At 33.2% G+C, this 21,383-nt stretch overlaps 1 long non-coding RNA gene across 1 annotated transcript in view; it reads right to left on the bottom strand.

Annotated features, from left to right (window-relative positions):
* Positions 1–573: 573 nt before the first annotated feature.
* Positions 574–21,383, bottom strand: part of LOC141517967 (uncharacterized) — a 44,159-nt gene continuing 23,349 nt past the window's right edge. The window contains exons 3-4 of the long non-coding RNA XR_012477035.1: positions 3,643–3,760; positions 574–694 (exon numbers count right to left, since the gene is read on the bottom strand). This is a non-coding gene — a long non-coding RNA (uncharacterized LOC141517967). The remainder of the gene's footprint in view (positions 695–3,642; positions 3,761–21,383) is intronic.

A 21,383-nucleotide genomic window follows, 5' to 3' on the forward strand; every position in this document is an offset into this window, starting at 1 on the left:
GGTCTTTTACATGAATTATTTCATGTTCTGCCCAAACTTTTAGCCAGCCACATTTTCTCCTGCATCACTAACTTTTTTTCTTCATCTCTGATTGAACAACTATTTCTTTTTTTTTTCCACAGTGGAGGATTCAAGTCTCCACCTTAATCCCTGAAGAACTGCTAAATTTTCTCTTTCTCAGAGGAACTGTCCTTCAATGGCAGAGGCCATTCAACAGGAATTCTATCAATTTCTCTTGATCCTAAAATGTCTCTATCATCACATCTTACAGTCAAGAAAAGAAATAAAGCTGACACTGGATGGTTGTCTTTGCATTAGCAGAACTGATATTCAAAATAAGGTCCTCCTAATATAAATCCTAGGGCACAGTGAACGGACAGAATGCCAGGATTAGTCAGGGAGACCTAAATTAAAATCTGACTTCAAACACTTATTAGCTGTGTTGTAGCCACTGGTTGTTCCTTGAGTTCGATATCTGCCCATGTTCAATCACAACTCAGATTCAGGAATGCAGGTTTTAGAAAGAAGATAGAGAGATTTATTAAAAGAAATTACAACACATTAAGAAATCAATAAAAAAAGAAGAGTTTAAAGAAGAGACCACATGGCTTGCTGCTTGAACTGGTCGGGCCAGCTGATGAGGGCCTCAACAGGAGACTGGGAGATAGAAGAGATGGAGCCCCTTCCTCAGCACCTTATTGAACATAAAAAGAATCAAATGTCAAATAAGTAGAAGATAAGAAAAGCAAATTATTATGAATTTGCATTTAAAGAATTAGGCAAAACTGTTCAGAAAATACAGGTCTCATTGCTCACACTCATCTATACTAAATTATAGATTGTCAGCATAAATACCCTCTAATAGCAGAGTACACACAGAAACCACCATTCTAAATAAGAAAAATGCCATGTTATACTGCAAAGGAAATGTTACCAATCTATGTTAATAAGTAGGGGACACATAAATTATCAAAATTGTGTAGACTGGAGACATAGGGCTGATAACAAGGGCTCAAATGAAGAAAAACTTCTGTCAGCATTACTTTTTTAAAAACATTTCTTTTTTTAATTTCCAATTTTTTGTGGAGCAATGGGGTTAAGTGACTTGACTAAGGTCACATAGTATCAAGTTTCTGAGGTCAAATTTGAAGTCAGGTCCTCCTGACTCCAGGGCTGGTACTTTATCCAATGTGCCACTAGCTATCCTGAAAGCTTATTTCTTGTGTGAACAATGTGATTTCTTCTAACAATGAGACAGCTTACCTAATATTTTTGTTTATGATGGTAATGGAAATTATTAGAATCCAAATTATAGATGTGGTGTTTTGAAAAGAATACTGAAATTCGAATCAGAAGTTCTGAGTTCAAATTCCAAACTAATATTTATCATTTATTTAATATTGAGCAAGTAAGTCATATAATAGGCAGTATTTGTTAGCATATTATCCTTCCAGGTCATAGTTTCTTCATTTATAAAAGATACAATCCCTCTAAATCACAATTTCCTCATCTACCAAAAATGATCTATCTCATCAAATATGACAATTCATGTGAAAGCTTTTCAAAAACATTCAACTATACAGAAATACAAAATTCTTATAAGAGTGAATTTTGCAAGTAACTACTGCCCATCCTCTACCCAGATAAAGTCCTTAGTTCTTTTATTCCAATACTCTTAACAGATTGGTGATATCAGTTTGAGAACTCATTCCATTGATGCCAGTTGTCATACATAACATGCCTGCTTTTTCTACGCGACTTATTAGCAAGCTTTAGGATACGTGATAAAAGCAACTCCACTATTTTCCTTTGCAGAAAATCATCCTTTCATTTAACTTCAATTTTGTCTTGTCCTATTCCATTTGTGGTAAGAACGCTGAAGCAATTCAATTAACAAACATTAAGCACTTGCTCTGTTATAGGGAACCAAAAGATCAAAAATGAAACTAACCAGCCCTTCAAGGAGCTTACAATTCTGCTGAATTGATGTTTCAATATCTTCAGAATTATGTAAATTCATTGATCATTGGACAAGAATTTCATATTTTTAGCACCCAATAGCTTGTCCATGTTAAACATAGTCTAAAAACAAAATGATTTCTTATCTTTGCACTCATTGCCACCTTTTTTCCCCACTCTGAACCAACACTGCAGAAGTGAAAAGGAGTTTTACCAGAACAAAACTCATTTCTCATTTTTCTGTGTCATCACTTGCTGTGTCTTAAGATTTCATAACTAAGTGGTTAGTCTAATAGTGACAATTGGTCTTTGCCTGTGATCAAATGAAAAATCACGTGCAAAAGAACTTTCTATTTGCTAATTATTATTATATTGAAAGTCTTTCTCACATTATAAAACATACTTTATACTTGTGCTCTGGATCATGTCCCTACCACAATGAGGCATCACAGTAAGAATGTGCAATGATTCACTTAGAAGTGGATGGGACTTTACAACAAAAGTTTCAATATACTGTTAAATGATTTAAATGTACAGTTATTAAAATTGCATATAGCAGAAACAGTTACCAATTCCAAGTTTTCTCATTTGTTTATTTTGTTAACTTTTTTGTGTTCCTAGGCTCAACATGGTAACTAGCAATTTCCTACATCCAATGATCTTAATATCAAATTATTTTTCTCCACTCCTCCAAATACAATAAAAAGGCAAAGGAGTAAAGAATCCATCCAAGATGAATGGGAGGATGCACTACTTATTCATCAGAGCATTGCTGCTGGCATTATAAAGTGACTGGTAGAAATTTTTCACATGGCTAGCCAGATGACAGAAGTACATCCCAGGAAATTAGTTGGAGGGAAACTCTCTAGTTCTGCTTCAACTGTTTATAAACCTTTATCTCTTTATTTAAAAACAGATTTTATTGATCTATCTTGTCTTTGTATCACCAAAATTTCCCCTTATATTCTCCTTTCCAGAAAGCCCAAATTTGTAATAAACAATTATTACGAAAAAAAAGAAAATAATTCAGTGCCAGTCAATGCACTGGAAACATCTGATATCAGATGCAAAATTCCATAACTATGAGCTGTGATCTCTACAAGGGAAGAAGAGAACTATCTTCTCATTTATCTTCTTTGGAGTCAAGGTTGTTTTTTATTAACTTTGTAAAATTCAGTTTTGATTGCTTTGTGGCAGTGGTTGTGTTTTTTAATTTACATTATTGTTGTAATGGCTAAACTGATGCTTTAGTAATGACCAAATTATTAACTACGTATTGCTTTCCTGGTCCTGTTTTTTTATTCATTATTAATTCATGTAGGTTTTTTTCATGCTTCTTTATTTTCATCATTTCTAAGACCATAGTAATATCCTACCACAGTCATGAACCACAATTTTTTAGTTATTCCCCAAATGAAATAAAGTATGCTCCCTCTTTTTAATCCTACTGTATTGGACTTTGTCCAGTTCCTGGCTACACATAAATCTTGGCTAAGAGTAGTAGCATAACACCTGTGAATGAAGGAAAATGGACAAAGATTATCTTTCCTTACTTCCTCAGGGAAACATTCAAGGTTCAAGCTTGAGAATAACAACATTTATCCCCACACACACTCAGGACAGACAAGATTTGTTATTATTTTGTGTTTTTTAAAAAGGTAATGAAACTGTCTTAAAACTTACTTGGTCAGAGGAAGTAAGGTTCAAACCACTAAAGCAGCTTCTTAGCAACTGAAATGCAAAAGACAGTCCTCCACTTTCTCAGGTCTGGCCCAGGCCTCTGACCAGCAAGTTACAATGACTTATGGAGAAAGAGAGAGAGAGAGAGAGAGAGAGAGAGAGAGAGAGAGAGAGAGAGAGAGAGAGAGAGAGAATGAGAATGTTTTACTTAATTGAATCAATACTGTTTCCTTGTTGAATATCCTTTCCATCTCCTTGTTAAGTAAATTTCCTTTTGTTAAATGTCATATAGTCTGCCAATGTCTTATGTGTCTCCAATTACAAATCTGAACGATCAGAATGGCCTGAATCAGGCTTTTGTGGTTTTCCTCCTATCCACACCAATAGAGACAGATCAATCAATTTCTTATCCAAACAATACTCACATATTATTAACCACAACTCCATATATTTTATCAGATGTAAAAGAAAATAAAATAAAAATCTAAAATAGAACTATGCCAAATGGTTGACCCTCAAAGTTCCTAGAAAAGGAGACATAGATATTTTATACTCTGCTATTCAGTCCCATTTCAAAATTTAATTACATCCCCAGAACAACAGAGCTCATAGAGTCTACTGCACTCTTCCTATTTTTTGCGTGTGAATATACATTAGGAAATAAATACATGTCATATTTTATGAAGCATGAAATAATACTAAAAGTTACAAGACAGAAGTACCTCAGACATAGACTTTGTATTGACTCAGTGGTTGTCCATTATTCATTATGAAGAGGACCAGTCATCTTAACCTATGTGTGAATTGGATTTAAGTAAGACAGAGAAGTACAAAGTGACCAGCCCCATTCTTTCTTCCGGAATCATAAAGGTTCAGTGCCAAGACAAAAATCAGGATCAGTGGCTATGACCTTGGATGCATTGGATACATCATAGATTTGATGTCTGTCCAAGCTCTAAGCATTCCACTTTCTTGGCCATTGGAACAAATTTTTCTTATCAACCCACTCCAGCAAGGGAAATCTCTGCATTCATAGAGTAGACATTCCCCTAACTCTCTGACAGGCTTGAGGTTTGCTGGTTACCCTGAACTTAGTTTGGCCTGTCTGCCTATATGCTTTGCTAGGGTATGGCCACTACACATGCTATAGGTGCTTGGAGTCATTGGTGAACAACAAGGGTGGCTAAGAAAACCTGAAAAGGACTCAGTAATCCATCATTCCAGAGTGTTCTTTATGGACCATTTGCACCAGACTGACACAGTAGGAAGAAGGTAAAGTTATTTTCATGTTCTTTAAAATGCAGTATTAGATAACTCACTTGTCCTGCTATTTCCTAAGAGAAATATTTTCAGTATCAATCAGAATGCTATTTCAGTATTACACAAAGACAGAAAACTCACCCACACTAAAGCATATTCAATCTTTATGTAACTAGAAACATGTACTTGAACAAGGAAGGTCATCAGAAATCTCTTTTTTTCCAACTCTCTTATACTCTCTAGGAATCCATTATACTAAGAATTTTTTGGAAGAAAGGTCCAGCTGGAATGGGATTTGCCTTAATTATCCTAATCTTGCCTTATTCTGTGAAAGGTCCAGTGATAACTCTTAGCTATGGGGTAGAGCCTCTGCCTGTCTCCACAGTAACATATTAAGAGTCAAAGGAACAGATTAGCCATCTGGCACAGTCCTGATGGATGCTTTACACCCCCTCCAACCCTCAAAAGTCTCAGATAGTAGAAAACACAAAATCCTGTGAAGATGGGAGGGATGAACCTTGTTTTGAAAATATAGAATACAAATAGGTCATTTTCCTAGTCACTGGGAGTTTCCTGTTAGATAAACATCATCCAGTAATAAGAACTGAAAGTTGCTTTTAAGGCCATCTAGTTCAACTACTTCATTTTATAGATGAGGACACAGAACCCTTGCCCATAATCACATAGTTAAATATTGGAGCTGAAATTTAGCACCACCTTGTGACTCCTTATGCTGCACAACAGGTTATATTGTAATATATTTCTATTCAGAGAAGAAATACAAGTTCATTGACAGCACTTCATATTATACTGAAAATCAGAATTTTGTCTATTAATTATCAGTATATATAAATAACATAATCCTATATTACAATATTTATCAAGTCTCAAAAATTAAGAATTTAATATAGAAAAATAGCTAAAGGGAAAAGTTAATACTCAGAGAGTACTAGCACATTTTACATAAACAGCAATGTGTGATAAAATCAGTTAATGGTCAAAGCAGAGGAAAATTGAAGCAGAGTAGATGAAATAAAACTTTGCCTTGGGCATGATTTTCCCTTCAGAAGAGGAAAACAATTTCAAAGTTCTCCAAAGGAATAACGACAGAGATTACACAGACCATTCTAACAAAATAGTCTAGAATGAATGAGAACAAAAAGCAAAATACTTTATTCCTCTCTTAAATGATAAATATGCTTGGAGTTCTTCAGAACTTTAGAGCAAGCACTAGAAATTACCATAACATAATTTCTTTCCCAAAGACACACAAAATGAAAATAAAGTAATAAAAATTTTAAATGGAAGTCACTGAAATTTGTTAGTTCAATATTTTTAAAGTTTATCAGAATCATTTATTTTAAAAATCTGAATAATAATAATGATAAGATGTTGCTTCGTTTAAACCCAAAGTTTATTTTTATAAATGTGTAATTTTTTCATAATAAAGTATATAGATAATAATCCAAACCATCTCCATTGCTCAGAAACTGAATAACTTCACCTGTTATTTTATTGAGACAGTCTTCTCCATTTCTACTTTCTCTAATGTATCTTATTCCCAGTCATATATCAGAAAATGGGAGAGGACAGGTCATGGCTAAAGGAAGGACATCTCCCCAAGAAGAATGTGAATGATTTTGCCTTTGCTTCTGTCAAAAAATTACGACAAAAAAATAAAAAAATTTAAAAAACTACAACAACAACTTGAGAGGATATAGACTAGAATCATGAAGAAACTCAACCATTAGTCAGAACATTCAGTTTGAATAAGTGACAGAACCACTGAAGTAATGGAATACAACACGCAAGTCATTGGGATAGGCTGCTCTTAGTCCATCACTCTCATTCTCAAAAAGGATCAATGACATCAGGATGGGTAATGTCTTGATTTGAGCGCAGGCAATGAGGAAACAAAGAAGGATGAGGCTATATTCCCAAATAACCAAAATATAAGGGGAAGAGGTGCCAGAGAACAAAAGAATAAGCCAAAGAAAAGAATTCTGAGACATTTGTAGTGAAATAAATCATTCCCTTTATTCCCAAGAGATTGACAAATCTATTAAAAACAAGCATTTAATATTAAAAAAAGATTATGAGAAAATAGGTATACTTAATAAATAATTACTGGAAGCATGAACTAATTCAACCATTCTAAAGGAATTTTTTTAAGTATCCTAGTTAAATTGATGAAACTTTTCATGCATTTTGTATCATCAAGGACTGTTTCATGTTCAAATGTGTATACCCAACACCTACTCAATGTATTGCATATAGTAGGAATTTTATATGTATTTGTTAAGGTGAATTAAAATGAATGCAGTTAATGGGCATATGCTGAATGAAGATCAAAGGCAAGATAGCAGCACCAAAATATTTATAGCAAGAACTTTTGTGGCTAAAAAAATATAAACAAAATGACTTCCCATTGATTGGGCAATGAGCAAAAATTGCAGTATATGAATGTAAAGAAATATCACTATGGTATATAATAAAAGATGAATATGCATAATTAAAAGAAATTGGGGTAGACTCATATGACCTAATACAAAGGAGATCTAAGTAAGGAGAGCTAAGGGAGGGATAAACACACAAATTATAAAGGGAATACAAATGCACATAATAATAAAAAGGATTATACATTAATGTATAGAAAACATCCTAAAATATATCAGAATTCAGATCAACAAAATAATCAATTAGTCCAAAAAAAGCTAATGATAGAGCATTACTTCTTTCTCTAACTCTAAATTGAGATATAATGGTCTAAAGGGGTGGGATGAAGCATGTAATGCCATATTGTAAATAGACTATTTTGTTTAATTTTCCATGTTTTAAAAGAATGTTGAAATATTGAAGTATACAAAAGGAAATGTATAAAACATTTATATAAATCAACTATAAGGTACTCGAACAAAAATGATGAGAGGAGTATCATTTCCCTTGAGGGAGGAGAGTAGTGGAAAGATTCATGGAGAAGTTGGCATATGAGTTGGTCACTGAAAAAAAGAAAGTCACTCCATCCATGAGTTGATGTGAAAAGAGTTCTAGGAATGGGAGACTGCATGACCATCATTTTAAAAATTAACTTCTATTGACCCTTTTAACTCACCCATTTACCATTCATCTATCTCCTTCATTGTTATGCTTCTTGAAAAAGTTGTTTATGCTATACTTCCACTTGCTCACCATTCATTCTTTCCTTATTTCCTCATAATCCCATATGTGACTCTATGATTCTACTTAAATATCTCTATTAAAGGTTACCAAGGACTTCCTGATTGCTAATTTAAATAACCTTTTAAAAAATTCTCATCCTCCTTGACAGCTCTTGGGTATACAACACTGTTGACATTGTTTTCTACTGGATATGAATGTATGCAGAAAATTAATAAAATCATGCTATTTCCATAACTTCTTCTTCTCTCTCTATCTACTTTTACCCATCCTGACCCTTAGAGCTGGGTCATCCCAAAGATTTGAACATCTTTGTGTGTGCATTTGTGTGTGTGTATGTGTGTGTGTGTGTGTGTGTGTGTGTGTGTGTGTGTATGTCTTACCACTCAACCTTGCCAATCATTTTTTTATTGTCCTATAGCTTCTTCAACCACTTCTAGGCAAATAAATCTCAAGTATTTCCCTTAAAATAAAGCCTCTAGAAGGAACTGGCAAATCCGAGTGAGAGGCTACAGGGGAAGGGGTGATGTGAACTTCCAGAGTGAAAAGGTTGTTCTGGCATGATGAAAGAATTCCAGAAAATCAGGAGTAGAACTCAAAGAAGGGAATAAATCTAGAGAAGATTAAAAGATGAATTTCATTAGCGAGACAAACCTACTGAAAAATCCTTGTTAGTTGTTGATTTCAAATCAATTTTTTAAAACTAAATATCAAAATATATTTTGGAATTCATATATATATATATATATATATATATATATATATATATATATATATATATATATAAATTATTTTCCCCAAATTACCACCTCATCAATTTGTACATAGGAAGTGATTAGATATAACTTTAACCCTGCTTAAATTCTTCCATTGACATACAGCTTATTTCATCAAACGGTATACCATTATTTTTTATATGGAAAGTCTTTATGTTGAGCCAAAATCTTGCCTGGAGAATCTATTATGGGATGGGGGGAATGAACAAGTGATTCCATTGATCTCCGTCATCTGAAAGAATATTTGGAAAATAAAAAATGGAATAGGTAATAATTTTAAAAAAGTTTAAAAATGAATCAATAATAATGATGTGCATTTGAAGTAACTAAGCAATAAAAGAAAACTGGAGAAGTTCTAAACACAGCTCCATTATCCTTAGCAACTAGTACTTTCTCATAATTTAAACAGGATGAGATTCAGCCCCTTTATGGTAGTACACAGTGGATCATGTACTAAGCAGATAAGTATCTCTTATGAACAGGGCAAATCATTCTAAATTCAGAATCATAGTATATTATGAATCATGTGTGCAGTTTTCTTTTGGGAATAGAGCTGAATCCTCTTGATTCCTTTATTGGAAGAATCAAATATATTGCTTCACCCTCTAGGATCAAGATTTTATAAGTATTATTTCAACCTTGAGAGATGAGCAAGTTTTGAGTCCTAGCAAGAAATCTTCTAACTAGTAGCATGTCACTAATTTGATTTTAAGTAGCAAGCAAGGTTTTAGACAAATCTTCTGGAATTTTGACATCTAACCTTTATCTCTCCCTTCTATTTTGAGCAGCCTCAAGAATAGTAGCCTCATCTCCCATTTTTTTCTTCTTTCCAAACTGACCAAGAAAACAAAGGAGATTCTCATTTTTTCTTTTTCTTTCTTTCCTTGAATTTCTATTTCTCGCCCAACGAGTCATCTCTCAATATATCTGTCACTGTGTGCATGTGTGTGTCCCTGTTTCTATATCTGTCACTGTGTGCATGTGTGTGTCCCTGTTTCTCTGTCTTTCTCTCTTTGCCTCTACCTCTCTATCTGTCTCTCTCTCTCTCTCTCTCTCTCTCTCTCTCTCTCTCTCTCTCTCTCTCTCTCTCTCCCCTTCCATGGTCTTTTTATTTTTTCCTCCTTCTATCCTCCATAGTAGTTGGAAATCCACAGGGCCTCATGCTAAACTATGACTAACTAGGCCAGCAGGGAAAATTTAATTGTCATCCCAAGGAAATTAATTAGGAAGCATTAATTTCTCATTTTATATGTCATTTTATAGATTTGTATTGTGTATTGATTTAAGAAGTTCTTGTGATAGTTCAAGTGTTTGATAGTAAGTTCATTATTGATTGAAAAAATTCTTCTAAAAGGCTAATAGTTCTCATTAAATCTCTCCCTTAAGTATAATTGTATCTTTATTTTATATGTTTCAGATTCCTAGGTATTCTCATGTCAAACAGCTGTAGATTATCCTCACAACATAAACTCTCAAGAGATTTGGGATGCAAATGCATTAGATAGGAGTGAAAAAGGATACAAAGAATGCCTATTCTAAAACCACTTCCTCTTCTAACAGGCTAAGTAACATTGTAAAACACTGAAGGAAATTAACATTCCACTCAAAATCTATTGTCTGACAAATCAAGATTCACTCAATTCATAAATTAGCAGTAAGTTGTATATGATGAATAAGATCTTACTAGATTTTTTGAATGTTGGAATCTCTACAGAGATATGTTTTTTGTTCTCTTTCATGTGGAAAATGTGTGCATCTTTTCTAGGTTTCATGAAAACAAAAGCATTAATAAATTACGATGCTCACATGAGTTCATGCAATAAACTATCACAACAGTAAAAGTCATTTTTGTACTTCAATGTTATGTATTATATTAGACAGAAAAAAAGAAATTTGTCAAATGACAACTTAAAATTTTTCAATTTTACTTTTGTTTACTTTTCCATTTTAAACATATTTCCAGGGCAGTTGGGTGGCACAGTAGATAGAGCGCCAGCTCTGGAGTCAGGAGTACCTGAGTTCAAATCCGGCCTCAGACACTTAATAATCACCTAGCTGTGTGGCCTTGGGCAAACAAATTAACCCCATTGCCTTGCAAAAACCTAAAAAAGAACATATTTCCTATGTATAGAATTTGATATATTTAACTATGCATACTGTCTTTGTCTGGTATATTGGAAAATTTTAAATGATTTATGATATACTTGGTTTAAAGTTCAAAGAATATAGAAGCAAAATATATCTATTTGAGCACAGACAACAAATGAAGAATCCTAATTACTGATACTGATGGATTCTAAATTGTTTATTAATCATACTCTGATCTTGACCACAATAAAAGCTTCTCTGTAAAATTTCATAATCAATTCATTCTTGCTTAACTAGTGCCACATTTAAATTAAAAGATATTTCAAATGCCTTTATCTTCATACCTATCTCAAAAGAAAAATAACAGGGAATCATTCTTGCTTAGGAATAGCTTTGATTTAATAACCTTTTACAATTAGGAGGGTTTGATCAGTGAGTATTTAATAATGATGCAGCATAATTAATATTTTATTTGAAATAGTATTTGGCAATATACTAAGTAACAGATAAGCTCCTATACATGTTATTTTTCCATAATAAAGACAGAAAATGACTTTGTCATTGTTCTTTTTGAAAACTGCATTCTACTTATATTTCCTTTGTAAATGTAATACATTAAAACAAAAATATCAGAATCACAAATTGTCCATCTGAGCTATCTCAGAAGAGGTTGCACAATTGGCACAAAGCCTTAAAATTGATAAAATAATTACCTGCAGGTCTCCAAATGAAATAGCACATTTTGTATTTGAAGGAAGAAAACCAGTAAATATTTTTAGCAACCCTCTGGTAAGAGAGCATTCTATTGTGCTCTATTTTATTTTTCAAGGAGCGCTATTTTTTTTAATAAAATGAAAAGAAATTGTTCTTATTTGGGTTTTCAAAAAATATCTTAAAGAGGCATTAATTTCCTTTTTCTCTTTAATGTGAGAATAAAATCTTATTACATATTCTAAATTGAGGGAATTATTAGACTTTTATTCCAATTAGTTTGAGATCAAGCTGGGACTTAAAAAATCTATTGTAGAAGGAAATTATATTAATAATAGGCTCTGCATTTTGGGTACAAATCTGTCAAAATAATTTTTATTAATTTATCATTAACCTAAATCCATATATTTCTATCTTAGAGAAAAATTCAAACTGACACAGTCCCCACATACTCTTAAATATCTCTCTCCCCAAGAATACGCGTTGTAATATTTTAGGAATTTTTAAACAAGGAAAGAGTCACAGTGCCAAAAAACATTTTAAGGCTAAAATTTAATAGCTACTTAATCTTCTACTATAAGTAGACCAATTTCTGCAAGAGTTGAAAGGATGTCTCCCCTATTATTAATCTCTTAATCCCTTCTGAATGGAAGACAGGGCTGTGTTCTTAAATTGGTCCAAATCATCTTTGAGCCTAGGTAAGAAAACAATCTTAACTAGATAGAGGTACTTTTGACTCTTTTATTTGATTTATAACTTTACTTCCTGTACTCATGATTTAGTCTTTATTCTTAATCTTTGACATATTTATTCAAAGGTAAAATATGGAAAGGATTTTAGACTAGGAAATATATCTATCTTAATATTCTCAAGTAAAATAAAAAGACATTAAAGGTGTTTCCACTCTATACAAATTGTCTTGTGCCTAATAAGTAGCAAAAGTGGAATTTGAAACTAGAGTCATCTTCATTCCAAGCCCAGCACTTTTTATATTATGTCACAGGTATTTTACTTCTAGAGATAATGTGGAAATTTAGGTAAAGTGTTAGGAAAGAAGTCCCAAAGGTCTGGGTACAAATCCCACATCTGATCCTGGTTCCCTGAACCTCAAGGAACTCTCTTAAACTGCTTCCTTATCAAAAAATCAATACTGAAGGACTGTTTGGATTCTTAAAGAATTAAGTGTATAAAAATAAAAGAATAAAAATTTCTCCTAAAACTTGTAACTTGTATAAGTGAAAGAGAAGTTGAGCAGTTTTTATACCAAAGAAATCACAATTCCGTATTAACATACTGATTTAAATTTTATCATTAAAGGAATTCTATGACTAGCATTGAAAGTCTCAGCTACACTCTGAACAATATAATCATCCAAGACAGTTCAAATGGATGTAAGTTCATTCCCCAGAGAGTAGGAAGTCTGATAAAGTGACTGCAGATTTAAGCTTAATTGTTTCACTTTAGTTTTTTTTTGCTTTTTCATTTTGTTTTGGATTTTTTTTGCAACATAATTTGGATAAATGTTTTGGATGATTTCATAAAATGATAGAGAGATAATTGATATCATATTGCTCTGTGAGTAGGAGAAGGAATGGAAGGATGGAAAGAATTTGGAACTAAAAAATTTTAAATGTCAACAATAAATCCATAATAAATTTATTTTTAAAATATATATGCTGCTGCATGAGTAGCATCCATATCCAGGTAAACTGTCTGAGCAGATGGATTGAACAAGATAAAGGGTAATGACTGGCTTCAAACCTGTTGGCATGTTGTTTACCTCAAGCATATAAAAACTTCACCTAGTGGGAATGGTCAGATGAGAACAAGTTGACACCAATATTATTCACTACATCCTGAGCCATCACTAATCATTTTGACTGTCATTCTGCCACTGAATTTTGATGACTTGGGAAGACAGAGTGAGGTTGACAACTTTGTGCAACTCTGACTCATTTAAACCCATTTTTCACAGACATCAAGACATTGATGTCCTTGGCCTTCTTCAAAAGTGGGTATTGAAAAAAACCCAACAATATTCTATCAGAAACTCTCATTTATTTAAAATTTTATACATTATATGTGTAACTGATGTGATTTTTTTTCTATGAGTTTATTATGCCTGTGTCTCTGGGTTCTGATTGTCAAAATTACCCTATCTTGCCCTAGTCTCAGGCCCATTATCCCACATTTTGTCCTCTAACCCTCTATCTTTCTTCCAACTTTTGCTCTGAGGAGTGTATTCTGATAAGGGCTATGGTTACAATTATCATTCACCCTGACTTTCCTATACAAAATGCTCTTCCCTGGTGACCATTCCCTTAAATGTTGGAAAATTATTGTACTGTTAGATTAATAACTAATTACTAATTTGTGATCCAGGCTTTTCTCCTAATTTCTCCTAATTTCTGTTTAGAGTCACAGCCCTTGCTAAGGTCAGTCCATCTCTGAATGATTTTATATATATATATATATATATATATATATATATATATATATATATATATATATATATATATTACTTTAGGGAAGCAGAAAGATGCTTGTAATGATAATGGAATGAACTTGTGCATTGAAAATGTAAGATGATGACATCTGTCTTGCTCTGGAATGTATACATTTTCTACTCTCCATTATCTTTAAGGGAGTTATATTGGCTAACACCCAGAATCAGTGAACTAAAGCTCTTTTATTATAAGACAGTAGAAATTAGCTTATGAACTTAAAGCAGATAGAAATAATCAAGGTTTTCATTTTAATCAAGGTTTTCATTTCCAATTTCTAAAGTCATTAGTAACTAAAGTTAGGAAGTCTCATATCCTAGTATAAGGAAGAACAAGTCCACCCTCATAGGAATAGAGAAGACTGAAATGATTGCTAAGGATTCTATGAGGACTTCTTTCCTAAAAGGGTTGCCTGTACTGCTTCCCTCATCAACATATACTGAGGAGCTGTTTAGATTCTTGTAGAAATACCTGGGCAAAGACAAAAAAAACTTTTCCTAATGTGCTCTTCTTGTAAAACTAGAATTGCTAAGAAGGGGAGAAAAAGAATGGGAGATTTTTCAAGGAGCCATGTGGAAAGCAAAATGATGGATTGGATAAAACTGACCTGAAAGTCAAGAATTCATGTCTATTTTGACACATATCAGTTGAATAAACCTGGGCAAGACACTTAACCTCTCAGTGCTCTAGTTTATTCTACTCTCTAAGACTAAAAGTTAGACCATGTGGCAGGAAGTTGTCAACCTATACTGGTAGAGGGCATTTGTTTCCTCAGGAGTTTCCTATACCAAAAGAATGATAGGTTGAGTCCCTAGTCTTTGTAGGATGTAATGATGCCAGTAGGGGGTTCCTGCTATAATATATACTTAATTTTCTTTTATCATTTCCCTACAAGCCATTTATTTTAGTCAGAACTCTCCCTTTTTGGTAAAATGTTGGATGTAGTATTATTTCAAATAACATTTGAAGAACAGTAGTTACTTGGGGAACTTGTGTTAAAGGATCTTCCATGTAAAAAATCAAATTCTTCCTGAAGTCAGAAATTATGTCTTGAAATATATAAAAGCTATTTCTATAACAATTATTATGCCACAAACAAAAAGAGCTATAATATCCCATGAATACTCTTATTACATGGTAATTTTAAGATTATATGAGACAAATAAGACTTTATTTTTGAATAAAGTAGATTCTAGTGCTCTATTTCCTGAAAAATCAACATAAAAATTATCTTGATATGTTATTTCTGCTTCTATAGGGAACCCTCCATGTAAGAAAGATCCATTAGTACAAGTACTCATCTTTCAGTATTTGAGAAATAGATTGGGACACCTATTAACAATCTCTTTTTTTTAGGTTTTTGCAAGGCAAAGGGGGTTAAGTGGCTTGCCCAAGGCCACACAACTAGGTAATTATTAAGTGTCTGAGACTGGATTTGAACCCAGGTACTCCTGACTCCAGGGCTGGTGCTTTATCCACTGAGCCACCTAGCCACCCCCTAACAATCTCTTTTAATCTTGGGAGTCTTTGAAATCTAAAAACTCAAAAGGCATGCTGCTCTTGGTCATAGCAGTAGAATGATAGAAAACTTCAAAATTCCACTTATGCTGCAATTCCCTAAAGGGATACTGAGAGGTCACATTAGTTGATGATAGGAGATTGCTCTGAAAACAGGAAATAGTTAAGAGTCCTGAAGTGTTAAGGAACAGAATTTTTGGGGAAATACCAAGTTCAGAATGTTCTGAAGAGCATATAAGTAGTTGGGTTCATTGGTCACACTTCAAATTCCCTTAGGGACTATTACAGCTGACTTCCCTAAGTTGGATTAAATCATTATTTTCATTTGCACCAAAACTTTCATTTCTTCTAATCCAAGGACATCATTCCTAAAGATTTAAGCCATCCACTGATTTCTAAGGAATAATCTCAGCTCAAATTCCAATTTCCTATCTAGACTTGTCGTTCCCCCTTTTCAAAGGGTAGCAATGTCCTTGCATGTAACAAAGAGTAATTTTGATCTTTTCTTTCAATGCCAGGGATGGCGTGACAGTGTTGATGAGAACTGATGAATAATCAAAAGTAGTTATAGTTAGTGAATGGGACAGTAGGTAGCTTATAGTCATCTGTGATGAAACCATTTTTTGCTTAATGTTAAAAGTATTTTGTGATATGATGTTTTATATTATAGAAAATGTATGCTGCTATATATAAAATGTGAAGCCATACATTGTCTTTTTAAAAAACTCTGTCACATTAAATTAAGAGAACATTTTGTGAGTTACAGGGGAGTGAGGAATGGACTGGCAGGATTATAATGGGGGAAAAAACTGGTTAACAGAATCATAGAATTTCAGAATTGGAAGGAGACCTTGGAAGGGTAATGTGATTTTGCCCATATCCTAAAAGGAATCCCCACTGTCTCTTACTTAAAAAGCTGTCAGCTTCAATAGGCTTGGGAGAACTCTTAAGAAAAAATGGGGAAATTTTACACAACACACACACACACACACACACACACACACACACATACAGAGCCCACATCAATAGAATTCCTTCCTCAAATGAGGCCAATCGAATTATTTGGGAAGCCTTGACTCCCTTTTTTGATGTTTTCCTTTGAGGAATGTTTAAGGATCTAAGGAAATTTTTGCATTTTATGATACAGATTTGATCCAGTTCAGAACCTTCCTAACTAGATGAAAAGGTCATCATCTCCTCCCCATAATAAAAGAAGTTAATAAAAGGAAATTAAAAAATCAAAAATTCTAGAAATTTATTTTCTGATCATTATTTGCAAGCACACGTGATATACCAAAAATTTTGGTGTACTTTTCAACTTCAATAGTTGTAAAGATGCATATAATATAGACCCATATCTTTATGTGTGTGTATGTGTACATGTATATGTATATATTTTAAATTTTTCTCTATTTGCTTGTAAGTTATCCTGGTGATATTTATACATGATCAATGTTGTGTTTTCATTACCCTTCAATTTAAATCTTTCTGAGGTGATGTGTTTCATGATTCATAGTCATATCATATCCACAGTCAGAAATTGATGAAAAAAGGGTTTATGGCAGTTAACAGTTGGGGATTACTGAAAGCATTATGTAATTTTGCAAATCTCTTTAGAACCTATATTTCAAGATACTGTCTAGCTTCTTTTTTGATTGTAGCTTTCAGGGAGATAAATGTTCCGTAAATTATCTTTCCTGGATCTAATTTCCAAGGCAGTTTTTTTCCTAAGAGGCACCTCTAATTTTCAGTCCCTTTGGTTTTGTTTGATGGAATCTTGGACTCTTGTAGACTCATTCCTTTCTATTTGCCCAATTCTGGTTTTTAGAGTTTTATTTTCTTTAGTTATCCTCTGAATTTCCTTTTTCAATTGGTTAATTTTACTTTTAGAGGAGTTCATTTCTTCTTCCATTTGTTCAATTTTACTTCAATAGTTATTGCTTACATCAGTGTTTCATAATTCTACAGCCTGACTCTCATTTCTTTTTTCCATTTTTCTTCTTTCATTATTTCTTGGTTTTTATAATTCTTTCTGAGCCCTTCCAAAATGTCTTTTTGGATTTGAGACAAATTCATAATCTCCTTTGAGGCTTCACATATATAAGCATTTTGTCATTGCTTTCCTCTTCTGAGATTGTGTTTTTATTGTCCCTATCAGAATATTGCTATCAATGACTAGGACTTTTTTTTGTTTAATCATTTTGATAGTTGAGTTCTGGTCCTGTGGAATAAGATGTATAGTCCAAAAGCTTTTTGAGTTGGCAGCTGGAGGTCTGGTCCCTGGCTTTCCATGCTGACATTTCCAGGATTCATAGTACTTCAAGCTGCAGTTGGGAACTTCACTGCTGGGCTACTGAGATAGGGACCTTAGCTGCACTGGGACCTGAGATATGCTGTGGTTAAGAACCTTTTGCTGCCTTCCTACTTCTCCTACCTACACTAGGATACACTCCACTTTCAGCCATGTGAGACAGACTTTTTCCTGAAGTTCCTCCAAGACATCTAGCTGAAAAGTTGGTTCGCTGTTTAGGATCTGTTGAGAGGCTTCATTCACAGTTCTTTCAGGAAAAGCTCAGAAGCTTCCTAACTTCATACCACCATCTTGGCTCCACCCTGGAAGTTCTTTGGATCATATTTGAAACTGAAAGAGGCCTTAGTGATCACAGGATCATTGATTTAGAGTTGGAAGGGACCTTAAATATTATCTACTCATTTATGAAATGAGATTACTAAAGGTTCAAAAGTGAAAGTGTCTAATAGGGTATAGAAATCTATCTTACACTAAAGAGAAATGAGAAGAAAAGGGATGGGATAAAGGAGAATGGGGGTGGGAAGGGAGGGGAACAGGTGATAGAAGAGAGGGAAGTTAAAAAAAAAGAAGAGGGAAGTTTGTGGGAGAGAGTACTCAGATACAACACACTTTTGGACAGGGACAGGATAAAAAGAGAGAAAACAGAATAAATGAGAATGGGGAGGAACAGAGTGGAGGGAAATACAGCCTATGATAGCAACTGTGGGAGAAATATTGAAGTAACTTTTCTGGTGGACTTATGTTAAAGAAAGCAACTCACCCCAGAGACAGAGCCATTGGAATCTGAAACACAGACTGAAGTACATTTTTTCTCTCTCTCTCACTATTCTTGAGGTTTCTCATCTTCTTGGGGGGGGGGGTGTAGGGGGTTTATGTTTACTCTCAAAACAAGATTATTGTAATAATATAAAATAAAAAGAAACAAATTTAAAAAGGTTAGTGTCTTTAAGAAGCCAGAAGGAAGTTCATAATTGTCTCCAAATCTTTGATTATCTTGGTTAAATGTAAATCTTTCCCCTCAATTTGAGCATTATAAACCCTCTAAATATAGTTTGATCTGTAACTTGCCTTAGTTTACCCATAGACTCTTATTAAATTTTTAAGTTTTTAGGGGTTGTATTGAGATCATGATTTTGCCTATGTTTGTTTGGTTTTGGTTTCTATGACTTTGAAGGAAATATGGAATTATGAATCTGTCCTTTCTTTTATACTTTTATAGTCTAAAATACACAAGATTGCGATATGTAAAATATATGTGATTTTATCTATCCTTCAAAGATAATAAAAAAACACTCAAGTTGCAGGGAAAAATGTAGAAAGATGAGTGCAAAGGATAAATATAAGTTATATGTTGAGTGAATTCCAAGTTCAACTTTTTTCATCCTAAAGCATTCCAGGTCAAGAAAAACAACTGTTACCTTGGGGCAGCATCAATATCTATGTTTTTTTTTTCCCTGACTCAAATATCCAGACTGTTGAATGTACTGATCACCAAGAAATAGAACAGTACATAGAATTACTTTAAGATGATTCCTAGATCCTTGAGCAAATTGTTTAGTTTCCCAAGTCTGGGTTAAAGGAAATGTTTCTTAAATGTTGTTTGATAAATTGTTTAGATATCTATCAGTTGTCAAAAAATTGCCTCTTTTGGATGTTATGAGGATCATGGAATGTTTTAAAAATCTTAAAGGGCCATGAAATTACACAATTATTCTTGCTACTGATGCAGACAATACAAATCTCAAATTGCGAAAAAAGGAATTTTGTGCATTTTTGTGTGTAAACTTTCTTAACTAAAATTTAATGAAAATTTCTTTCATACTACTCTTAAACATTTCATCCATTGTCAAAAAAACTCAAAATAGGAAGTAATTTCAAAAGCCAGCTAATCCAACTATATCTGAGAGTTAACCCCCTTTGCAATGTCACTCACAAATTACCATTCGAACTTTGCTTGCAGCAGCTTGTAAGGGAGATGTTGCTGCCTTCTGTGACAGCCTGGTCTACTTTTAAATAACTCTCATTGGTAAGAAGTTCATTAGTGTTGCAAAAATCTGCTTCTTGGCAACTTACATTCAAAGCTCCTGGTGTGAAATTCTGAAGTCATTAATCTCATTTTGATATGATATTCTTTCAAATATTAGGCACCTGGGAAAGTTTAGAGAATCATGTAGTCATGTAGCAGAACCAGCAAGAATGTGATGAAAAATCAACTCTGTAAAATAGTGAATGGATAGAGCACTGAGCTCTGAAGACAGGAAGACTTAAATTCAAATACAGCCCCACATACTTTCTAGCTAGATAATTTTGGCAAACTCTCTTCATCTCTTTCTGCCTCAATTTTCTCAGCTGTAAAATGAGGATCATAATAGATAGCAGTTATCTCACAGGATTGTTGTGAGGATCAAATCGTGAGGATCAAATCGTCTAAATATTGAAAAGCATGTAGTACAAAGTCTAGCATATAATAAGGACTTAATAAATACTCATAAAAATGATGAGCAATATTTCATAATTACAAATAAGCCCAAAGTGGTAGGAAGAAAAAAACTTACAAAATATAAGGATTAATTAAACCATTTCATTTCTGTGAGCACTTAAAGATAAAACTGAAAGGACAATATACAAAACTATATAAATGTTTCTATCATCATTTCAATTTTTCTCTATGACAATAGTCACCATATTCAGACTTAAACATCTCAATCATAGAGTGCTGATAAAGAAATAAAAATTGTATTAAGGAGATAAAATTGGAAAAGTCACTGAATCACATAATTTACAAAAAGATGGTACATATTTGAGATTAGTTCTCAAAATCTTTAAAATAAAATTAGAGGAAAAATCATGAATCACATTACCACCAAAAACAAACCAAAAGAAGACAGCTGAAAAGACAACAATAATACTAATCTGTAAATTTTTTTCACTTCTATAAAAATATCAGGAAAATGATCTGCAAATATATCCCAGAGCATGCTTAAGGAAAACATAAGAAGGGAAAAACCAGACCTATGTAAATGAAATTCAGTAGACCACATCTTTGGATGCAATTACTTGAAGGTTTCAGAGAAGACAAGATTTCTCTGCTTTATTGTCTATTTATTATATAAAAAGTATTTGATTCAGTAGAGCAATATAAGGCTCTTCTCCTTTAAGAAGAGGTTTCACATTTATCTTAAGATCATATGAGTCCTTCCTACAATAATGCAACAAGAGAGAAATTTGTTTTGTGAATGATCTTTGATTATGAATATCAAAGAAGGAATAAAATAGACACATGTGCTTAGCAACATTGTAATCATAGAAATGGAGGAGTTCAGAACAGAGAACAAATGCAAAAGGGATTGAAAGATGTTCAATTGCTCTTGTTCATGAATTATAATTTGCTGGTTGCAT

The sequence above is a fragment of the Macrotis lagotis genome, chromosome 3, assembly GCF_037893015.1.
Source record: "Macrotis lagotis isolate mMagLag1 chromosome 3, bilby.v1.9.chrom.fasta, whole genome shotgun sequence".
Taxonomy (NCBI): Eukaryota; Metazoa; Chordata; class Mammalia; order Peramelemorphia; family Peramelidae; genus Macrotis; species Macrotis lagotis.